This window comes from Lissotriton vulgaris, chromosome 10, assembly GCF_964263255.1.
Source record: "Lissotriton vulgaris chromosome 10, aLisVul1.2, whole genome shotgun sequence".
Lineage (NCBI taxonomy): Eukaryota > Metazoa > Chordata > Amphibia > Caudata > Salamandridae > Lissotriton > Lissotriton vulgaris.
The window spans coordinates 34,798,294-34,820,871 of record NC_141698.1 but is presented as its reverse complement, the minus strand read 5'-3'; positions in this window follow the sequence as shown (position 1 = coordinate 34,820,871).

Sequence of the window (22,578 nt, the reverse complement as noted above, 5' to 3'; positions counted from 1 at the left end):
GGCGGTGTTTGGGTCTTTGGTGAGGGAGAGGATCAGCTGGGTGTCGTCTGCGTAGGAGATGATGTTGAGGTTGTGTTGGCGCGCGATGGATGCGAGGGGACTCATGTATACGTTGAAGAGGGTGGGACTGAGTTATGATCCTTGTGGAATGCCGCAGATGACTTCAGTGGCTTCCGATTTGAAAGGGGGTAGGCGGACTCTCTGGGTTCTTCCGGCGAGGAACGAGATGATCCAGTCCAATGCTTTTCCTTGTATTCCGACGTTGCTGAGGCGTTGCATAAGGGTGCTATGGCAGACTGTGTCGAAGGCTGCGGAGAGGTCAAGTAGGATGAGGGCAGCTGTTTCTCCGTTGTCTAGTAGAGTTCGAATGTCGTCTGTTGCTGCGATGAGAGCGGTCTTGTGCTGTGTTTGGCTCGGAAGCCGGACTGTGAAGGGTCGAGGGATTTGTTGGATTCGAGGAAGGCGAGCTGACTGTTGACGGCTTTCTCAATGACTTTGGCAGGGAATGGGAGGAGCGAAATGGGGCGGTAGTTTTTAAGTTCAGTGGGGTCTGCTGTGGGTTTCTTCAGGAGGGCGCTGAGTTCGGCATGTTTCCAGCTTTCCGGGAAGGTAGCGGAGTTGAGGGAGCAGTTGATGATGTCTCGGAGATGGGGTGCGATAATGGAGTCTGCTTTGTTGAAAATGTGGTGGGGACATGGGTCGGTTGGCGATCCTGAGTGGATGGAGTTCATCAGGCGGATGGTATCTTCAGTGGTGATTGGGTTCCAGGTGCAAAGGTTGTTGGCGGGGGGTTTTAGTTCGGAGGTGGGTGGGGTGGACTGGTGTCCGGACTGGTCTCCAAAGCTGTTATGTATGTCAGCAATTTTGTTGTGGAAGAACGAGGCTAGAGAGTCGCAGAGGTCTTGGGAGGGAGTGATGTCGTTGGTGCCGGCGGTGGGGTTGGGGAATTCTTTGACGATGTTGAATAGTTCCTTACTGTTGTGGGCGTTGTTGTCGAGTCGATCCTTGAATGCTGATTTCTTGGTGGATCGGATCAGTTAGTGGTGTTTGCGGGTGGCGTTCTTGAAGGTAGCTAGGTTGTCAGTAGTTGGGTTTTTCGCCAGGCTTTCTCGAGGGTGCGACAGATCTTCTTGGATTTCTTAAGGTCATCATTGAACCAGGGGGCTTTTTTGCTACTTTGCTTGATTTGATGGTTTTTCAAGGGTGCTAATTCGTCAGCGCTGTGGGTGATCCATTGTGTGAGGTTGGTGGCTGCTAGGTTTGGGTCCGATGATTTGGTAGGAGGGTTTTGGTGAAGCGATGTGAAGAGCTGGTCGGTGGTGATTTTGTTCCAGTTTCTGCGGGGAATTGGTTGTGGGTGGTTGTGGGTCGTAGTCTTTTTGTAGTTGAAGTGAACGCAGCTGTGGTCCGTCCAGTGGAGAGCTGTGGTGTGATTGAAGAAGATGTGCTTGCTGGAGGTGAAGATTGGGTCGAGCGTGTGCCCGGCATAGTGGGTGGGGGTGTCAACAAGTTGTTTGAGTCCGAGATTGGCGAGGTTGTCCAGAAGGGTGGTGGTGTTGCTGTTGTTGTTCTTTTCCAGGTGGAAGTTTAGGTCTCCCAGTAGAATGTAGTCCTCGGAGGGGAGGGAGTGTGGGCTGATGAAGTCAGTGATGTCTTCGCTGAATTGTGAGCGGGGTCCTGGTGGCCTGTAGATGAGGGTGCCTCTGAGTGTGGTCTTGGGGTCGGTGTGGATCTGGAAGTGAAGGTGTTTGGCGGCTGCGAGGTTATCATCGGAACTGGTCGTGATGCGGATGGTGTTCTTATGGACGATGGCGATGCCTCCTCCTGTTTGGTTGATGCGGTCCTTTCGGATGATCTTGTAGCCGTCCGGGATGGCTATGGCGATGTCGGGCGTTGATGAGGCGTTCATCCAGGTTTCTGTAAGAAAGGCGACGTCCGGCGATGTGGTGTCGAGTAGGTTCCAAAGTTCTATGGCGTGTCTGTGGACCGAGCGGGTGTTGAGCAGGATGCACTTCAGGTGGTTAGTTTCGGAGCTCTGTTTGGAGTTTGTGGATTTGGTGTGGGTCTTGATGCAGTCGAACTTGCAGGAGTGGCAGGTGAAGGGTCCATGAGTGTGTCCTGGGGCGGCTTGGTGGCAGACTGGGAGACGGCCGGGGTTGAGTGCAAAGAGGGTTGCGGCGTCGTACGTTATGCGGGTGGAGTGGGTTTTGCGGGGGCCAGGGGGTCTGGCGCTGGGCGCGGTCCAGGCGCGGACGGGCGTAGACGGGCTTACCTGCGCGACCGCAGCGCGTGAACGCTGCGCGTGTGTTGCTCTGACATATGTAGATAGTGGAGGGGGGGCGGAGTGAGGGAGGAGCAGCTGGGAGGCGGGAGCGGGGTGGAGAGACGGGCTGGGACGGCACAACAACAAAATGGCAGCAACAACAACAAAGCGAAACAGGGTGAGATTGGGGCACAATGTGTAACGTCGCAATGAGCAGTGGCACCGACACAATCAGGCACTAATTACAATGCGAGCAGTAGAGCGCTATGAATAATTTTAAAGCACAAACAATTTTTAAAGTCGAGCAATGCAATGCGAGTGATAGAGCGCTACGATGTTAAAGAGGCACAAACAGTTTGAAACGCAATGCGTGCAATGTGCAATTGGTTCTTTGGCAGCAGTCAGTGATATAGCGCTACGATACCCAGGAGATCAGGGAGTGAGAGGAGCGACCGCTTCTGCACGGGTCAGGACGGTCACAGCGCTTCACAAGAACGGGACTATCCTATACTATCAGTGGGAGGGAGGAGCAGCTGGGAGGCGGGAGCGGGTTGGAGAGACGGGCTGGGACGGCACAGCAACAAAATGGCAGCAACAACAACAAAGCGAAACAGGGTGAGATTGGGGCACAATGTGTAACGTCGCAATGAGCAGTGGCACCGACACAATGCCGGGCGGCAGCACTTTCTTGTAGATCTGCCCCTCTGTTTTTTTCTCACTAAAACCAAAGCGCTCTTTTTAGCATTGCAGCGTTGAGATTGGCTAGGGGGGTCATAAGCTTCCGGGTTCTGGCTGTCGAGGAGCAGAGAGAGGAGCGAGAGGTGGCGGCCAGCCGGCCTGATGGTAAATGTTTTTAATTTTTTCTGTGCTCAATTAACCCCTCCCGCCCCGCCCGCCTCACCCGTTAAATAGCGGCCTCCACTAGTTCATATCATGAAAGAAGTATCAGCTCACAGGCAGAGGTGAGGAGGAATTGTGGTCCTCTTCTGTGGCCTCCTCAGCACCTAGGACCACATCACAGTGCCCCTTGTGGACAGCTATGGATCTGCAGCTACTCAAGCAGATGCCACTGTAGATCTTTCTTCCCAAAAGGTCAAAGCCGAGCAGGGCAGAGGAGTTTGCATTGCTAGGAATTGTGTCACCTGTACAGGTAGGACGCATGCATGAGTGGGAACTGGGTGAAACAGAGCCAGCTGCCACCCTGCACGCCCCCGTGATGGGGCAATGATAAATATTGTTCATGGGATAGTCAGTGCTGCTGACATTATGCAGTTCTGCAGCCGCAGCATAATTATGGATTTGCACCATTTGGTGTAGAATCTTTCTGTCATCTGCTGCATAATCTGCAGACTTTAAGGAAATCATTGTCTCTAGTTCAAACGGACCGAAAGTTACTAAAAACAGTGTTCCTGCACATTGGAAGGCTGTTTTCAAAATTTGACTAGTTAGCTTTCAGTTGCTTATTGCTGTATTTATTTGGTTGTTAAACTGGTACTAATGAGGTGAAATCTTCGTCCATACAACGTTACCAGGTGTAAAAATGACAAACCAATGAAGTAATACTATCACAAAATGTGTCTCATTATGATGCATAATTTGAGGTGCCTATCTGCATAATTTAGTCAACCCTGCCGTATAATTTGGTCCTCCTCTGCCGCATAATTCCAGTGCCCCAGGCTTGGGGCCAGATGTAGGAACCCTAATACCGGTCGGTTTTTCGGCCGTTATCGACCGGTATTAGGCATTTGGGATGTGGGTGGCTACATTTCGGTAATTTACCGAATCTGTATTTAAGAATTCGGTAAATTACCGCTGGCGGGGGGAGGAAGGTGCTGGTGGGAAACACTGTTGCTGCTTTTGTTAGAGGTGGCAGCATTGAACCACTGCTGCAGAACTGACCCCCGAGTAACAAAAATGGCCCCCAATGCTCCAAAACCGGCCCCAACCGTTCCAGCCCACCAAGCAAATTCCCGGTGCCTGCTATGGCCAGTCTGGTTCTGCCTCTACCTGTGGGAGTGGATGCCTACTGCCCCACCTGTATAAAGTTCCACTGCTACAGCCCGAATACTGGACCTAAGATCCTGAGCGCATGGGTTATGTATGTTGTGTGTCAGGTGTGTAGTCTGGTGTTACACATCTGAGTGCCTGAGTGAACCAGAGTGACACAGGCCTGTGGTTCCCAGTCTGGTAACCCCTGACACAAGATGGAGGTGAGCATCCTTTCCAGATGATGTATGTATGTTACTGACATTCTTGAGACTGGAGGGAGGGAACTGAGAAACTGAAGTGGGGAAAGAGGAGACAGACTTCCCTTTAGAAACGTGATCAGGTCCTTTTCACCCAGAGGGCTTCTAATTAGCCTTCCTGAAAGTGCAATTTGGTGGATGGTAGGAGCGATTGGTTGAACTGCAGTTCATCATACCTGAGTGTGAAGGGTCCCTTAGAAGGAGTCACCCTTGTCTCTCTTCCTGATCCCAGTCAGGTGTGGCCATTGATAGTCAGGTGCAGGCTGCTCAGACCTCTTTCTGCCATGTTGTAGGTGCAGTAGTGTGGAAACCGCCCTGCTTTGAGGACCATCGTTCTAGATAAAAGGCAAGAATCTTTAAACATCAGGTTTCAAACAGTTTTCAAAATAAGTATTCATATATGCTATTTTAGATAGAAGGTATATAGGCACTGTGAAATCATGTGTACATCACTGGCTCAGTGTGAACCGGACCTCAAGGAGGTTGCTCAAGTCAACGAATTCCCCCCAGAAAAGTGCACTATTGTATCGTATGTAACAGTAGGAGCAGAATTTTGGAAAGGAGGCCTTTCATCATCAAAATTAAATTTATTTTCAAGTGCCCTTTAGTCTTGCACTGCAATTTCTGTTTCCTAACTCTCCAAACTCAAGCGTCTCTCCAGAAGAGAAGGGTTTTAAGGTCCGTTTTGAAGATCTGAAACGAGATGGTGGTGCGAAGGTTTGGAGATAGCGAATTACACATTCTAGTCGCACTGCCTAAGAAAGATTGCATCATAAGTCTTTCCCTTTTGAAAGTTGGATATTTGAGGATCAGATTTTCAGCTGTATATGCCTCCTGATATCTTGATTTTGTCTGCTAGGTAGCAAGGGGTGAAAGTATCAATGGCGTTATGGCTGACACAAGCAGTCGTGTAAATAGTGCTAGCTTCAATAGGAAGCCAGGGAAGAGTTAACGGCATAGGTGTTATATGGTGATTTCTTTTGGCCTCATAGATGAAACGTGCAACCGAGTGGAGGATGGATTTTAAAGGTGACAGGTGGGTCTTAGGGAGGAGGCCTGTAAGGAGAGAATTCCCGTAGTCTAGTCTGGAGCGTACCAAAGATTGGACAAGAGTTTTCAGGCCTTGCTCTGGAATGTACCATAGGATTCCGCAGAGAAGGCGCAGTTGGAAGAGTGCATTCTTGGCCTTGGTTTTAATTTGGGATTGGAGGTTAAGTCTTTTGTCCAGAATGACACCTAGGGATATGGCACTTTTAACGATGGCGGGCATACTGCTGAAAATGTTAAGATTGTTCATCCATGATTGAACAGGAGGTGGAGCATTTGAGGTAGAGGTAAAAAGGAATTCAGGGGCATATTACCAACAACTAGCGATAACTATCGCTATGTTGGTTTAGCGGTGATATTTTTATCGCCCAACTGCGGCAATTTTTATCGCTTAGGAACCTTGCTATTATCAAGGTTTATCTCCTAAGCGATAAAAATCGGCCGAAATGCATGAATATCGCTGAAAAGTCAGCGATATTCATGCATTACCGAGCTAATGCTCTTAGCCATGTTATCCACCTCCCATTGGATAACATGGCTAAGAACTGCTCAGGGGCAGGTGTTAGCTCTTGGAGATATTCGCGCTTAGCGTGAATATCTCCAAAAGCTGGTAATAGGAGATAGCGATGTTAGCGACTGTTTCCAGTCGCTAACATCTTGGCACGCCCACTTTGCATGTCATTAGTGATAAATATCACTGACATGCAAAGTGGGGCTCAAGATGGTCGCTATCTCCTACTAGCTGTCGCTAACTGGTGTTAGCGACAGCTAGGTGATAGGGAGATAATTTTATCTCCGCTTTCTTGGCTTTTAAAGCCAAAATAAGCGGAGATAATCCCCCTTGATAATATGCCCCTGAGTATTAAAGGGCTTCAGTTTTAGGTGATGAGACGTCATCCAATCTTGGATGGAGTTGAGAGTGGGGTGAGAAGTGAATTGTTGGTATGTGGACAAAATATCGAAAACACAAATATCGTGGCACAGAATATCGTGTTAAAAATATGGAGGACAAGAATATCGTGAAGGTAATTTCTTATGGGTAAGTAAAGTTTTACTATATATAACTCCACATCTGTGTACTTTGACGATATATATATATCTTCAAGGTATGTAGTTGTGGAGTTAAGAGTAGTACATTTATACCTATCTATTTGCATTTACCTACTTGATATTCTTGTCCTCGATATTTTTGACACGCTATTCTGTCCACACAATATTTGTGTGTTCGAAATTCTGTCAGTGAACCGAATTGTTGTAGGACACTTTGAGGAAAAGTTGGGTGTCATCAGCATAGAGGTGATAAAGGAAGCTGACCTCTTTTAATAAGGTTCTCCGCGGTTCAATGTAGAGATAAAAAAGTGTTAGAGCGAAGATAGGGCCTTGAGGGACACTTTTCAATTTTAATAATCTGAGATCTCCCCGTGGGGTAAGATTCAAACCACTTAAGTACAACACTTTCAAATCCCATTCTTTGTTTTTGTGATTCTTTACAGTATCAAAGGCTGCAGAAAGGTCAAGAAGGATCAGGAGGCAGGAGCTGCTTCAGTTTAGGAGTTGAGGGCATCGTCGATAACCTGTGGTGGTGCCTTTTTGATGCTGCATCCTTGACTGACGCCAAATTGAAATTCATGTAGAAGATCCTTGTCTTTGAGGTGTTGGGTGACTTGCTCCACTACACATCTTTCAGTGATTTTGGTGAGGAAAAGGAGGCTGGTGTTAGGGCAGAAGTTGTCAAGGTCACCCACATCAGCGGAGGGTTTCTTTAGAGGTGGGGTCACCAGTTTAGAGGGTGTCTGGTATGGATCCCAGGCTGAGAAAAAGTTTAGCCAGATTTGTCCAGTAGAGGAGCGCGTGGATGTAGAGGTCTAAAGCAATGTCAATAGAGATAGGGTTGAGAGACTGACTCAAAGGTTTGGTTTTCAAGATGTTCAGTGCTGATGTCAAAACTGTGGCAGGAGAATTTAGATTTGCATATCCCATGCTAGTTTAGATGTGTATCAAGATGCAATTTAACTTTTGCATTGAAGAATTGTATAAATTCTTCTGCTGTCTTGGGTGGGTCGTCAGATTTGATAGTTGAAGATGCTGTGGGGTTGTTGGTCGTTTTGATTAGGTCAAAATGTTTCTTTGGTCTGTTGTTGGCAAAATTGAGGAGGGTTCTAAAGTGATTTGATATTTCTCTAATGACATATTTGTGATAACGGGATCTTACGTGTCGGAGGAAGGCAAGATTATTGACAGAGGTTGATTGTCTCCATTTCTCCTCCAGGATTCTTAGATGTTTCCTTTAATCATAGAAGGTTATTGAACCATGGGTCAGAGGGTGTGGGCCTGTTCTTCTTGCTTTGTAGAGAAGCTACGTCGCCTATCAAGACAGATAAACTGGTGAAACAGTGAGTAGTCAAGCCATTGATGTCAGAGCCGGGGCTGATTTCTGGTGGTACCTTCTTGCTGATGTTGCTGAGAGTGTTAAGGTTGATGTTCTTTGTGTTGCGAAACCAGGTAGTTGCCCTTTTTGGATTGGTACTTGTGAGAGAAGAAGTGAGGAAGGAATGAGGAAGTGGTTGGACCAGTCAACTGGTATAGGTTTATCCACTGTGAGCCGGTCAGTTTGGAAATAGTAAGGTCAAGCTTGCAGCCCCTTGAAGGAAGTGACCTGAAAAGGGCCACCGGGTCATCTACAACCACCTAATCGCGTTCTGTACAAATGAAGAGTCGAGCAGACATTAGAGAATACAAACAACTATTTATTAGTAATACTCTGCAGAGGAGTCCAATCTGACCTGCACCCGAAGATGTTTGCTGAGGGACTGGCCCCCTAACAGTCTGCAATGCATAATCATTCCTCCAAGAACCCCCAACCACGCCCACAGTGGAAGGTTACCGACTCAGGCCGAACATGAACAAAGGAGGCACAGAAGGATGGGCTACCACCTGCTAGATGGGTACACGCTATCACTGTCTCAAGGTTGCCTCGCTGAGGCTCGGTGTCTCCTAACGTGAGAGCAGAGTTACACACAGGGATCGGCATGCGAGGGCCGAATAGCCTATTCATTAGTAAGTCAGAGTCCAACCTTGAACAGAAAGGCGAAATAATAACTGAATACAGTGTTTTGCTGAGGCAAGAAATACCAATAATGAGGCCTAATTCAGACACAGCCTAATAGTGATTATGAAATACAAAATGGAGTCACACGCGCTAACTGAAGCTTACACATTGCAGAGATAACTCAGCGGGTTGCATAAAATGAATATGAATGATGCCTAATTTAGCTGCACACTGCTAACCTAATATAGCCGTGTATAACGGTAAAGGACTTTTCAAACCTAACACAACTAGAGTGTGTTGCTTAAGAGTTGTGTTGTAAAAGATCATTTCCGGAGAGAAATATGGCAAAATGATTGGCATCCACGTCTTCTGAGGTGCCCTAGTGAAGGTTAAAGTCGCCTAGAAAGATTAGTTTATCGCTTTGTAAAGATTGGTGGCTTGCAAAGTCAATTAATTCCTCAGTAAATGAGGTGTTGTCACCTGGTAGGTTGTAAATGGCATTAATCCTGATAGGGCAGTTGTGCTACACATGTGGTTCCAGAGTAAGACCTTCAAGTGTAGAGAAGGAGCTACTGGGTAACTAATTCCCTGCATTGAAGGGAGTTTCTGAAGATGGCAGCAACGCTTCCCTGACTCCATCAAGCCTATCATTCCTGATAATGGACTAGTCAGGGGGGAGCAGAAAATCGATAATGTTGTGACGTGTCATTGAACCAAGTCTCAGTGAAGATTAGTAGGTCAAGGTTGTAGTGAATTATGGTGTCTGAGATTTCCAGCTTGTGTTTTGTTGCAGATCTGCAGTTGTGAAGCAACGCAGCTCTGATGTGACTGTTTCGGTGTAGGAGGGATCAGAGCCTTTCGTGATGTTAGGAATGATGTTCCTAGAGGTCGGTGCCTGGGTTGTAAATGGCTGCCGTTTGGTTTGGACCAGGGAGATCATGGGTATAGTGGGTATAGTGAATTGTTTTGTGTTGTCTGGTGAGGAGCTGGTAGGGGAAATAGAGGCATTATAGCTAGCAAGTAAATTAGACATTTCAGTTTGGGAGAGATTGTGCACAGCTCTTTTGGGGTGCGAGAGAAGAGTACTTCTCGGGATTAAGTGTTTAGGGTACTGTGTTCCCGCCAAGGGGAGTATGGAGTCAAATTCAGATGACATTTTAGAGTTTAAGTCGGAGATAGTGGCTTCAAGCTGGGAGATTGTAGAGTTGAGGTGGTCTAATTTGTTTTTGAGGATGTGCAGAGCTCTGCAGGGAATGTTATGATGCTGGGTAGGGGCGGCAGGTTCTGGGGAGTCTTCTTTTTAAAAGGCAGAGTGGGGGAGTAAGGTGATGAGGGAGGATATTAGATTATGGTGTTGAGGGCGCAAAGTCAAGTGGTGTTGGTTGGAGGTGAGAGTGGGTGCTGCTGTGGTCTAAATGAAGTTCTCAGGGCATTCATTGATAGAAACAGACATATTATGTAGTGGTTGGGGTGAGGATGGGTGGTAGCTGTTGTAGGACGAAGGCATGTGGGTTTGAGGGGTGGGATGGGATTGGAGGAGATTGAGGCAAACGATCTGAGTAGTTGGAAGTGAAAGGAGAGAGGTGGGGTGGCAGCACATGAGCGTGGTTGTGTGAGTGTCCAGGAGGATATATGGAGAATGTATATAGTTCTTCTTGATTAGAGAGAAGGGAGAGGTAGGGGTTAGCATGGGGTAAGATAGGGTTGAGTGGCTGTACGGGAATGAAGAGGGGGAGAGTGGTGTGTGGGGAATGTGATAGACTCAGGGTAAGAGGAATGGGAGCGGGAGAAGGTAGGTAGGATAGAAAAGGAGGAAGATCATATGGAGGAGAGGGCAAATGTGAATGTGATTGTTGGAAGTATTATCTGGATAAGGGGTTAATTGTCCCGGTTGGGGTAGGCGGGTTCTTCGAAGTCCCAGGATGGTGCGTTGTGGGAGATGAGAGTGATGGCCAATGGTTGGGGTGGAGAGTTGAGGGTGAAGTCCAGGCCGGAGAGAGTGGGAGGAAAGAAGGCTATTGGGATAGAAGGGAGCGGGTGGGCCAAAGTGGAAACCTGTACCTCCTAGGGGATCGGCCTTATGTTACCCCGGTGGATTGGGACTGGGGAATGTGTAGGGAGGATGGAGTCCGTTGTTGAGTCGAGGGGGGATGGAGTATCAGGGGGAGTGAGGAGGGATGGAAATATGTGGTCACACAGAGATCGACAGGTGTCTTAAGCTTGAATCGTGACCTTACCGTTGTTTTATAAGGAGATAGTGATTGGTCCATTGAAGTAGTCTAAAGGGGAGACTTTTATTTGGCAGCTGTGTGAGATTCTGGGTGACGAGGTCACGTTGAATGAGTTGTGGCAGATAATAATCCAAGGCGAGATGTTGTGGGTGAAGAAAATGAGATCAGTTTTGAGCCTCCCGTGCCGGCCACTGTGGTACTGAATGAAAAAAAGGAAAAGGGTGTCAGGAAATTGTTCAGGGGTGTTGTTTGTGAGCTTTTTTCAGAGGCTTGAAAGGGTTGGGTTGGTAAATAAATCTTGTAGTAGTTGGCTCCAGCTTTTATCCACTTGGTAGACATAATCCTATGGTAGTGTGGGAAGGGTGAGGGTGGGAGAGGGGAGAGTCACGTAGGTAGGCAATTGGAGCTTGGAAAAGTAAAAGAAAGCAAAGACTCATAATTCAAGTGTGCCCAGATGGGACAGGCAAAAATAAGAGGTCAGTAAGCAGAAGTGTTCTCTGGCTGAGGCTTTGAGGTTTGGCTTCAAAACACTTTGCTTTGGTAGAGAATCCAGATAAATGTGGTGTTTATGTCCTGACCTAAAGTAAGTTCTCTTTCCACCAGTCCTATATATTTGTCTGAGTTCAAATTGGCTCTAGTCCCACTTTATTATCTATGATCTGTTGAAGAAACTGTAGCCACCAGATCTATTTCCTTGTCTATGCCAACATGGAGATGTAGGAGATGGAGATATGAACAACAATACAAGATGGCTGCCCTGACTACCAACACTCTCTAGGTCCACACCTCTTAAAGGTATATGAACGGAGTGGGTACAAGGCATTGGTAGGGGGGTCAGCCGTACACCCCTACATGCCTATCCATGGCACAAAAACATATATATCTTCTGTTAATCTAATGCAGTGTATCCTCCTCCATGTGCAAAGGTTCTGTAGAGTCCGTTGTTTGTCTTTGATTGAAATGTAAGCCTTCTTACTCAGAGCGGCTCCTACTCTTGCGCAACTGACACTGCTCTGAGTTACGGGCAAGTCATTTAAGTATTTCTTTTATTTCTAAACCGAGCAAAATGGCGCCTGCAATTGGGTGAAGAGCTAGGCCAAACTCTGGTGTTGGAGAGCGGTTCTCCTGGGGTCAGCAGTGGGGCAGACCAGAACGGGAGTAAGACCCTCACAGGTTGAGGCAACACTACAGCTCCTGCGGCAGGTAGACTCAGCTTCTTTCATGGGTGGCTGGTAATGCAACCCCCATCAGAGCACCCTAGTGAACCAAAAAGATTCAATAATTTTGGCGGAACAGCCCCGCCAGTCACCTCCGAGTCTGCTGCCTCCGGGCAACTCCTCCGGCCATGTCCGGCCACACTCATGCCAATGCATACACTCACACAAGCCTCTAAGAATGCCCAGTAGTGCTCAGAAATAAACCCTGGTTCTCTTCTCTTAATGGCTCCTTCCTCCTTCCATTAGTCAGGCTCCTGATTCCCTGATGTGATGCAAGCCTCTTATTTAATTACACTGGCAGGCACCTTCGCACATTTGTGATCACAGACTCCTGGACCTGGGTGCTTCGCTCTAGCTCTGCCCTCCGAGGGTTGGCTGCATCTGTCGTTAACCCCTCCTGCCCCGTGCCTCTGGTACTCATCGCTACAGCACCCCTCTATTGAGGCTGCACCCCATCAACAACCCCTCCAGCCCTCTGTCCTGGGCACTCATCGCTCTGGCACCCCTCTCTCGGAGGCTGCACCCCATCTGTTCTAGACCCCTCCAGTCCTCTGTCTCGGGCACTTATCGCTCTAGCACCCCTCTCTCGGAGGCTGCACCCCATCTTTATAGACCCCTCCAGTCCTGTCTCTGGCACTTATCGCTCTAGCACCCCTCTCTCTTGAGGCTGCACCCCATCTGTGATAGACCCCTCCAGCCCTCTGTCCCGGGGAGTCATTTCTCTAGCACCCCTCTCCCTGAGGTGCACCCCATCTGTGATAGACCCCTCAGCCCTCTGTCCCGGGGAGTCGTCACTCTAGCACCCCTCTCTAAGGGGCTGCACCCCATCTGTTATAGACCCCTCCAGCCCTCTGTCCCGGGGAGTCATTTCTCTAGCACCCCTCTCCTTAAGGTGCACCCCATCTGTGATAGACCCCTCAGCCCTCTGTCCTGGGCATTCATCGCTCTGGCACCCCTCTCTCAGAGGCTGCCCCCCATCTGTTATAGACCCCTCCAGCCCTCTATCCCGGGGAGTCATTTCTCTAGCACCCCTCTCCTTAAGGTGCACCCCATCTGTGATAGACCCCTCAGCCCTCTGTCCTGGGCACTCATCGCGCTAGCACCCCTCTCTCAGAGGCTGCACCCCATCTGTTATAGACCCCTCCAGCCCTCCGTCCTGGAGAGTCATCGCTCTGGCACCCCTCTCTCGGAGGCTGCACCCCATCTGTTATAGACCCCTCCAGCCCTCCGTCCTGGCGAGTCATCGCTCTGGCACCCCTCTCTCGGAGGCTGCACCCCATCTGTTATAGACCCCTCCAGCCCTCTATCTGGGCACTCATCATTCTAGCACCCCTGTCTCAGAGGCTGCACCCCATCTGTGATAGACCCCTCAGCCCTGTGTCCCGGGGAGTCATTTCTCTAGCATCCCTCTCCCTGAGGTGCACCCCATCTGTGATAGACCCCTCAGCCCTCAGCCCCGGGCACTCATCGCTCTAGCACCCCATCTGAGCCTGCCCCCCCCCCCTCTCATAGACTCCTCCTGCCCCCTGTCTCAGGCACTTATTCCATCTGTTCTACACCCAGCTCTTCCATCTGCAGGGTGAGTCTATCCTCCTCCAGGAGGGTCTTTGAAACAGAATTACTGATGTTGTATTCATTGTGAGTGGATCTAGATAAGAAGCTTTGGACCTTTTGAAGCCATCAACAATTTTACAGTTCGCATAAAATTATATAGATGTTAGGAACTGAAATATTTAAGAGCAATATACTTAATGGCTCACCCTGGGCTATAATGGTGAAATGAAAATGGAGAGATGTTGAGCACCGCCTGCAAATACATATCCTGATTTCACCCCACCCAAGGCTCCTCTCTCCTCCACTCTAGAGAGGAGACAACAGTATGTGTGGAGTGATTGTTTCCAAAATGAGTCCGCCTAGCATCACTCACTGACCCTGTTGTGAAAAGTGTCCTTAGCTGCTGGCTGGAGTGACTGAGCCCCACTCGCTGAGCCTGTTGTGAAAAGTGTCCTTAGCTGCTGAAGTGACTGAGCACCACTCACTGAGCCCGTTGTGAAAGTGTCCTTAGCTGCTGAAGTGACTGAGCACCACTCGCTGAGCCTGTTGTGAAAAGTGTCCTTAGCTGCAGGAGTGACTGAGCCCCACTCGCTGAGCCTGTTGTGAAAAGTGTCCTTAGCTGCTGGCTGGAGTGACTGAGCACCACTCACTGAGCCTGTTGTGAAAAGTGTCCTTAGCTGCAGGAGTGACTGAGCACCACTCACTGAGTCTGTTGTGAAAAGTGTCCTTAGCTGCTGGCTGGAGTGACTGAGCACCACTCACTCAGCCTGTTGTGAAAAGTGTCCTTAGCTGCTGAAGTGACTGAGCACCACTCACTGAACCTGTTGTGAAAAGTGTCCTTAGCTGCAGGAGTGACTGAGCACCACTCACTGAGCCCGTTGTGAAAAGTGTCCTTAGCTGCTGAAGTGACTGAGCACCACTCACTGAGCCTGTTGTGAAAAGTGTCCTTAGCTGCAGGAGTGACTGAGCACCACTCACTGAGCCTGTTGTGAAAAGTGTCCTTAGCTGCTGGCTGGAGTGACTGAGCACCACTCACTGAGCCTGTTGTGAAAAGTGTCCTTAGCTGCAGGAGTGACTGAGCACCACTCACTGAGCCTGTTGTGAAAAGTGTCCTTAGCTGCTGAAGTGACTGAGCACCACTCACTGAGCCTGTTGTGAAAAGTGTCCTTAGCTGCAGGAGTGACTGAGCCCCACTCACTGAGACTGTTGTGAAAACTGTCCTATGCAGACTGGAGTGGCAAAGCACCACTCCCTGAGCCTGTAGTGAAAAGTGTCCTTGGCTGCTGGAGTGAATGAGCCCCACTCACTGAGCCTCTTTTGAAAAGTGTCCTTAGCTGCTGGAGTGAATGAGCACTACTCACTGAGCCAGTTGTGAAAAGTGAACTTAGTAGACCGGAGTAACTGAGCTCCACTCACTGAGCCTGCTGTAAAAAGAGTCCCTAGCGGCAGGGGTGACTGAGCCCCACTGACTGAGCCTGTAGTGAAAAGAGTCCCTAGCTGCTGGCTGGAGTGACTGAGCACCACTCACTGAGTCTGTTGTGAAAAGTGTCCTTAGCTGCTGGCTGGAGTGACTGAGCACCACTCACTCATCCTGTTGTGAAAAGTGTCCTTAGCTGCTGGAGTGACTGAGCACCACTCACTGAGTCTGTTGTGAAAAGTGTCCTTAGCTGCTGGCTGGAGTGACTGAGCACCACTCACTCATCCTGTTGTGAAAAGTGTCCTTAGCTGCTGGAGTGACTGAGCACCACTCACTGAGTCTGTTGTGAAAAGTGTTGTTAGCTGCTGGCTGGAGTGACTGAGCACCACTCACTCATCCTGTTGTGAAAAGTGCCCATAGCTGCTGGCTGGAGTGACTGAGCACCACTCACTGAGCCTGCTGTGAAAAGAGTCCCTAGCGGCAGGGGTGACTGAGCCCCACTCACTGAGCCTGTAGTGAAAAGAGTCCCTAGCTGCTGGCTGGAGTGACTGAGCCCCACTCACTGAGTCTGTTGTGAAAAGTGTCCTTAGCTGCTGGCTGGAGTGACTGAGCACCACTCACTCATCCTGTTGTGAAAAGTGTCCTTAGCTGCTGGAGTGACTGAGCACCACTCACTGAGTCTGTTGTGAAAAGTGTCCTTAGCTGCTGGCTGGAGTGACTGAGCACCACTCACTCATCCTGTTGTGAAAAGTGTCCTTAGCTGCTGGAGTGACTGAGCACCACTCACTCATCCTGTTGTGAAAAGTGTCCTTAGCTGCTGGAGTGACTGAGCCCCGCTCACTGAGTCTGTTGTGAAAAGTGTCCTTAGCTGCTGGCTGGAGTGACTGAGCACCACTCACTCATCCTGTTGTGAAAAGTGTCCTTAGCTGCTGGAGTGGCTGAGCCCCGCTCACTGAGCCTGTTGTGAAAAGAGTCCCTAGCGGCAGGGGTGACTGAGCCCCACTCACTGAGCCTGTAGTGAAAAGAGTCCCTAGCGGCTGGGGTAAATGAACACCACTTAGCAAGCCTGTAGTGAAAAGTGGCCCTAGCTTCAGAAGTGACTGAGCACCACTCACTGAGCCTGCTGTGAAAAGTGACCTTAGTAGACTTGCTGATCTTGTTGTAAAAAGTGTCCTTAGCTGCTGGGGTGACTGAGCACCACTCACTAAGCCTGTTGTGAAAAGTGAGCTTTGTAGACCGGAGTGATTGAGCACCACTCACTGAGCCCTTTGTGAAAACTGACCTTAGTAGAACACTTGCTGAGCTTGTTGTAAAATGTGTCCTTAGCTGCTGGGGAGACTGAGCCCCACTCACCCATCCTGTTGTGAAAAGTGTCCTTAGCTGCTGGAGTGACTGAGCCCAACTCACTGAGCCTGTTGTGAAAAGAGTCCCTAGCGGCAGGGGCGACTGAGCCCCACTCACTGAGCCTGTAGTGAAAAGAGTCCGTAGCGACAGGGGTAAATGAACACCACTCACCAAGCCTGTAGTGAAAAGTGTCCCTAGCTTCAGGAGTGACTGAGCACCACTCACTGAGCCTGCTGTGAAAAGTGACCATAGTAGACTTGCTGACCTTGTTGTAAAAAGTGTCCTTAGCTGCTGGGGTGACTGAGCCCCACTCACTGAGCCTGTTGTGAAAAGTGTCCTTAGCTGCTAGAGTGACTGAGCCCCACTCACTGAGCCTGTTGTGAAAAGTGTCCTTAGCTGCTAGAGTGACTGAGCCCCACTCACTGAGCCTGTTGTGAAAAGTGTCCTTAGCTGCTGGAGTGACTGAGCCCCACTCACTGAGCCTGTTGTGAAAAGTGTCCTTAGCTGCTAGAGTGACTGAGCCCCACTCACTGAGCCTGTTGTGAAAAGTGTCCTTAGCTGCTGGAGTGACTGGGCCCTACTCACTCAGCCTGTTGTGAAAAGTGTCCTTAGCTGCTGGAGTGACTGAGCCCCACTCACTGAGCCTGTTGTGAAAAGTGTCCTTAGCTGCTGAAGTGACTGAGCACCACTCACTGAGCCTGTTGTGAAAAGTGTCCTTAGCTGCAGGAGTGACTGAGCACCACTCACTGAGCCTGTTGTGAAAAGTGTCCTTAGCTGCTGGAGTGACTGAGCCCCACTCACTGAGCCTGTTGTGAAAAGTGTCCTTAGCTGCTGAAGTGACTGAGCCCCACTCACTGAGCCTGTTGTGAAAAGTGTCCTTAGCTGCTGAAGTGACTGAGCACCACTCACTGAGCCTGTTGTGAAAAGTGTCCTTCGCTGCTGAAGTGACTGAGCACCACTTACTGAGCCTGTTGTGAAAAGTGTCCTTAGCTGCAGGAGTGACTGAGCACCACTCACTGAGCCTGTTGTGAAAAGTGTCCTTAGCTGCTAGAGTGACTGAGCACCACTCACTGAGCCTGTTGTGAAAAGTGTCCTTAGCTGCAGGAGTGACTGAGCACCACTCACTGAGCCTGTTGTGAAAAGTGTCCTTAGCTGCTAGAGTGGCTGAGCCCCACTCACTGAGCCTGTTGTTAAAAGTGTCCTTAGCTGCTAGAGTGACTGAGCCCCACTCACTGAGCCTGTTGTGAAAAGTGTCCTTAGCTGCTGGAGTGACTGAGCCCCACTCACTGAGCCTGTTGTGAAAAGTGTCCTTAGCTGCAGGAGTGACTGAGCACCACTCACTGAGCCTGTTGTGAAAAGTGTCCTTAGCTGCTAGAGTGACTGAGCCCCACTCACTGAGCCTGTTGTGAAAAGTGTCCTTAGCTGCTAGAGTGACTGAGCACCACTCACTGAGCCTGTTGTGAAAAGTGTCCTTAGCTGCTAGAGTGACTGAGCCCCACTCACTGAGCCTGTTGTTAAAAGTGTCCTTAGCTGCTAGAGTGACTGAGCCCCACTCACTGAGCCTGTTGTGAAAAGTGTCCTTAGCTGCTGGAGTGACTGAGCCCCACTCACTGAGCCTGTTGTGAAAAGTGTCCTTAGCTGCTGAAGTGACTGAGCACCACTCACTGAGCCTGTTGTGAAAAGTGTCCTTAGCTGCTGGGTTGACTGAGCCCCACTCACTGAGCCTGTTGTGAAAAGTGTCCTTAGCTGCTGGAGTGACTGGGTCCCACCCACTCAGCCTGTTCTGAAAAGTGTCCTTAGAAAGCATTAATTTTTAAGGAAACCTTTACTTTAATCTTTTATAATTGTATCTCTTGTCCCTATAACTGTCCCTGTTCCCTTTCTTCATCCTGTCTCTATATCAGGTTTGTGTTATGTGCATGTGTGTAGCACACAGACTGCCACTGGTAGGGCATCACAGCACTTTAATTTCTCTGTGCATGGCTGTGTAAGGTTTCTGTGAGGACACAAGTCTGATTCTGCTTGTGAAGATGTGCTCTTGTGGCGTGAATGAACGGGTGTCTTCCTGTGTTAGGTGAGTCTCACACTCACCAGCTCACACAGCACCATTGTGTGTCACATGATTTTGGCTCCCTTCACACGATCACCTCACCAGGTGAGGAGAGGAAATCACATGGTGGAAGGCAAGGTGAGCTGGGAACCACTGCATATAGTGGATTTCTGGCTCCTATTTTGAGGTTGTAACCGTTAAAAGATATGTAAACACCCCAGGACATTGACAACAGCTTCAAGGACCCTTTGTTTTTTATGGGGTGGGGGTGGTGTACTTGGTGGAGGGCAGAGCGCCCTTTAGGTAGCTCTTAAAAGGAGGCCCCGCTCCCTCCGAGGCAGCGCCCTTCCTCACACACTGAAATGTATTTACAGGTAGGCAGGTCAACTTCCCAGCCCTGCTGACTCTGCAAAACATCTTGGTGTTTGGGTTGATAACAACCTGTCCTTTAATCCCCAGGTTAATAGGACGGTATCATCCTGCTTCTGGGTGATTAAGGGGCATATGTATGGAACAAATGTTTAGTCGCAAATGCTGCAAATCGCTAAAAAGCGGCATTTGCGACAAAAATTTCGCAAAACGCGATGTAGGAGCGAAATCGCATCGCAATATTAAGGAATCGCAAATTTTGCAATTCCTTAATTTTGCGTAAGCATTTAAGGAATCGCAAACTGTGATTCCTTAAATGCTATGCAACAAGCACCCAAGTTGTGCGATTTCTCCTTAAGAAATTTCAAATTACCACCAACTTCAAGTTGGTGGTAATTTGCGATTTCTTTCAAAAATGTACTTTTTGGCATTTTTCAAGGTGCCATGTGGCGCACATACAAGCCCTTAGGGCATGTATGTGTGCCATATGCGCACATATGTTCATTTCAGGGGTACATCAGTGTGACCTTACGACACCCTTGCAACCTTGAAATTATTCTCAATTTGCGATTCTCAAATTGCGAATCGCAAATTGAGAATGACTTCCCATTCATTGGGAAGGTATTCCTTAATTGCGATTTTGCAATCAAGGAATAGTAAGAAATCGCACAAAAAAATCGATTTTTTAAATACATCCTGTTTTGCAATTCACAGATAGCGATTCTCAAAAAATCGCTATTTGAGAATAGTAAAAACTGATTTTCATACATATGCCCCTAAGAAACTTAGGAAGGTGTGTCCATTTCCTTGCTTTCCTTCAGGAAACAAGCGGCCATGGCATTGATTATATACAGGAAGGATCACTGCAACACGCCCTACCTGGACATTAACCCATTTACCGTGGCGAACTTTCCACCGCGGTGCGGGCGTTCTAAAGGGTGGGCGGGGCTGCGTCGGCCAACGGTCGTGCGCAGCACCAGAAAGGGAGGGCTTGCATCGGACAACGGCCGATGCGAGCACGGAAGGGGTTAATAAGACAGTCATAGCCAAGTTGCAGCTTGTCCAGAATGCGGCAGCAAGACTCATTCTGGATCTTCCTAAATATCATTCACTCTCTGCTGCTATTCATGAACTGCATTGCCTCGCTGCCACTATACGAATTACCTTCAAAGTCTTTTGCATTGTCCATAAGGCACTTCACAATACATCCCTGAGGGAGTGAAGCATCTCTTTCAATGATATATACACAAAGACTTTCCTGTTTTCAGTTTCTATTTTTGGTAAATTCTGGTGGGGTTTTTCAGTGTTTTCAATATCTTAAAAACACAGTGGTTACACATTTTTGCACAATTAAAAACAACAACAAGTGTTTTTCCTGTGTTTAAGAAATGTTTTGCTTCTATTATTGCTTGCTTTTTGCACTGATAGTGCATGTGTATTGACACTGTGCATTCAGGGTATATGAGGTCCCCATACATTTTTACACATCTCACTTATTATAGTACACCATCAAATACTTCTTTAGTCAGTCTTTGGTCATGTGCGCTCGCTCTTTCCTTCCCATGTAAACATTTATCTGTGAAAAGGCTGTCTCGACATTGACACTTGAGACAGGCAACGCCAAAACAGCCAGTGCACAATTTGCTAACTCTGGCCACTGACAGCTTTTCATGCCAATACTGGCGCAACAGAAGTTTGCGATTCACTGGGACAGGTTCTGCTACGTTTGCGTTGAACTAGACGCGTATGCACTCAGTTATTGAAGCTGTCAAAAATGAAGCAGTACTTTTCAAAGTCCAGAGAAAATTCCCCTTTATGGAAGGAGTTTAGACCGTGTGCAGAGTACCTCATTGAGGCTTCCTCGACTTCAAATGCCATGGTTGGTGAAGGGACATATCTCTTTGTCATTGCCAGTCATTTCTCATGCACTGCAAAATAAAATGTACTGCATTGCCCCTCAAAATACCAAGTGCCATGTTGCAGTGCACTAAAACTGTGGCCCAGCCTACTCTCAAGGACATCTACACCAATTACACTGAACACTTAGTAGACAAGGGTGTTTTCAGGCTCTAGTTTTTTTTATTATGTCCACTACAGCAGTCATGTTTTCCTGTAAAAATCTAATAATGCAGTTGAGTGTACTTTTTTCACATCACAATCAATATGCAACCGAAGATCCTCACATTTCTTAACTTTGGCATCATCACTAAGCAACAATTCTGTAAACAGTCACCACATGGATAATATAGCATTTACAGCGTCAAGGACTGAGAACCATCCGTTAAATAACACAGTTGGGATGACTCTTTCTCTGATGCCACTCAAAGCACAAAATGAACAATATTTGCGTTTTGGTTCCCGCACATAACGAAACAGTACACAAGAATGGACTACAAAGTCAATAGCATTCTTCATTAACTCGGAAGCATACCATCTAGCAAGTGGCAAGGATCTCTTACAGGGAAGAACTTCAGCTCAGGTATCGATTTTGACAAGTCATCACAAATACGTGGATGAATTGCTGCAAATATAAACAATATCACTCCAACCTTTTTTGAACTTGGTAAGAACGTTTTGCACAGCATTCCAAGTGACACTGCGTTCCATGTTTTCCAACATCTGGTGTCATGCCACCACTATCCCGGATGATCAGAGACAGCAATCTTTTCACATATACCTGTCACTACACCTTGAATTGAATGTTCAAAACCTGGGGTGTTTGGCAATTCACCTACTAGCAATACTGACTCACTTGAAAAGAGGACTGATGTATCAAAGGTTTTCACCCATTCTCTGTCTGTGGGTAAATGTTATGGTACATATTGGCAAAAGATTCTTATGAAACCAGCCATTTTACCTATCAGTGAAAGAATCGAACACAGCCAAAATGTCAAATTTGATTTTAATATTTTCTGATTCTCTAGAGTGTATAAAATAATTAAATAATACCTAAAACATGCTTCTAAACTCTGCATCTTTAGACCAAAGACCTCAAAACTGAGAAATCAAAAGGAAAAATAAACAATATTTTAGTGACATCCCTAAACAACAATACTCAAGCAGAACAATGTTAGCCCAGTCTTTCTTGCTGTTGACTTGTATAACAAAGTTACATTGTATTGGCCCATTCAGGAAGAAATAATAATGACTCTTTCACTAACCCTTTCCTTTCTTTGAATTGTATTAGTTTACGGTTGCAAAGGTGTTTTTTCAGTGTTTACATGTTCATACTGGTGAGATCTATTTTCCTTTTGGTGGGGATTAATCAGTTATTAAAGGTTTAAACCTAAAACAGGATAGCCTAGATATATACCATCTAGACAGTTGCGTTCTGCTGGAAAATATCTGTAGGTTATTCCCAGGTTTCGGAGGGCAATTGGGGAGGGAGAGATTTTGCTGTGGCTGCATCCAAGCTTCGGAATACTCTCCCTTACTCCTTCCCCAGCCAGGAAGCTCATTTTCCTTTCCGTAAGGTCCTGAAGACCTGGCTTTTTGCCTTGCAATGTCCCTTTTAGCTCAGGGATGCACCTCTTGCCCTCATCAGTAGACTAACTGCATTAGCGCCTTGATGGCTTCAGGCATTTGTTCGCACTTTATAAATTGCAAAAACAAATCAAATCAGGTCTGAGTGCGTACCCATCAATCCATTGTGGATAAACGGCTTTGGTGTTCCATGAGTGACACTGTAGGGTTGCAATGAAGTGTCTGCACATCTGCCAGGAAGACAGCATGTACACTGCACAGCAGAAGTGCATGTAAGACAGGGGTGGGGTTGAATACTTCTGGGTGCC